Raw genomic sequence first — 1,767 nt, forward strand, 5'->3', positions numbered from 1 at the left:
AAAATTTTTAGGATCATCTTGCACTAAAACCGTAGAAAAATCATTTCTAGAAGAAGTTTTTTTTCTTTGTCTTTTGCTTTTTTTTGTAGACTTTCAGTCAAACCTTCATTTGAATTTTCTTGAAGAGAAGAAAAAGACCATTCATCTCCTTTAAGGAAAAATATTTTTAAAAACTTTTGCATCTTTAATTTCAATAATGGTGGTTTGATTCAAAACTAGAAAATGGTAAGCAGCATTTTTTTGAGCATAACCAATAAACATATGATCAACAATTTTAGAATCAATCTTTCTTTTCTTGAGATCAAATAATAAAATTTTTACAAGACACTCCCATACTTTTAGATATTTAAGATTATGTACAAAACTTTTCCACAACTCATAAGGTGTCTTATTAGTTTTCCTATGGGGTATTTTATTTTCTAGGAAACAAGAGATAATAAAGCTTCTCCCTATAAATTATTAAGTGCACCAAAACTCACAAGCTAGGCATTAATCATTTCTTTTAAAGTTCTATTTTTTTCTTTTTACAACTCTATTGGACTCAAGTGAATATGGAAGTGTTACTTCATGGATTATTCCCTCTCTTTTATGAAAATCATGTAATAATAAATATTCTCCTCCTCTGTCAGATCTAACTCTTTTAATTTTTCTATTTAATTGGTTTTCTACCTCTGCTTTGTGTAAGGTAAATTTCTCAAAAGCTTCATCTTTATTTCTCAATAAATATACCTTAATATATCTTAAAAAATCATTAATGAAAATAATATAATATCTTTTACCACCTCTGGCTTCTGTTTGTTTTAAATCCCCTAAATTAGTAATTAAAAATAACAACTCAGTCTTCTTTTGTGTAGCAAAATTTGACTTTTTAGTCGGTTTGGTTTTAGCACAAACCTCACATTTATTGATATCACTATTTTTAGTTTCAAAAACTAGTTTAAGGTGTTGCATCCTTTTTATGTATTTTCTATTAATATGTCCTAATATAGCATGCTACGTATCAAAAGAATCAATCAAGTAAGCAGAAAAAGATGTATTATTATTCATATCAACACTTAGTACAAATGTCCTAATTATAGTAACCCTTTCCCAAAAGAACATTGTTTGTTGTCATGATAATCTTATCAGATTCAAATGACACTTTAAATCTAGCCTTTTCTAGCAGAGCCATAGAAATTGAATTTGCTTTAATATCAAGCACATACAAAACATCATTCAGCTCTATAGACTTCCCAGATATAAGTTTCAACTCTATTTTTCCCTTTCCTTGAACTTCTACAGTTTGGGAGTCAGCAAGATAAATTTGATCTTCTTCTTCTTCAAAGAAGGTGCACATCTCTTTATTTGAACAAATGTGTCTGGTGGCTTCTGTATCACCCATCTTCTCACATCAGAGACGAGGAGGGCTTGAGAGAGCATTGTAGCAATAACTTCATCACTACCACTATCATCTCCTTTAATTTGGCTTAGGAGGATTTTCATCCTTTCTAAAACTTTCTTTAGTCCTCTTCTTGCATTGTGTCACATGATGCCGTGGTTTACAACACATAAAATAATTGCCCTTCTTTTTGAACTTGGGATTAGAATCCTTAGGTTTCAAATCATACTTCTTCTTTTTCTTACTCTTGGAATTAGAATTGTATGTCTTATTACGTGATTTTGTTTCCACCAAATTTGCTTTGGTAGCCATCTCTTTCTCTTTTACTATTTGGATTGTCCTCCAATTTGTATATTTAATTATGATATGAGTGATCAGATCAGTAAGTC

Source organism: Neltuma alba, unplaced genomic scaffold, assembly GCF_004799145.2.
Source record: "Neltuma alba isolate B1F8T4 unplaced genomic scaffold, ASM479914v2 tig00004378_pilon, whole genome shotgun sequence".
Classification (NCBI taxonomy): Eukaryota; Viridiplantae; Streptophyta; class Magnoliopsida; order Fabales; family Fabaceae; genus Neltuma; species Neltuma alba.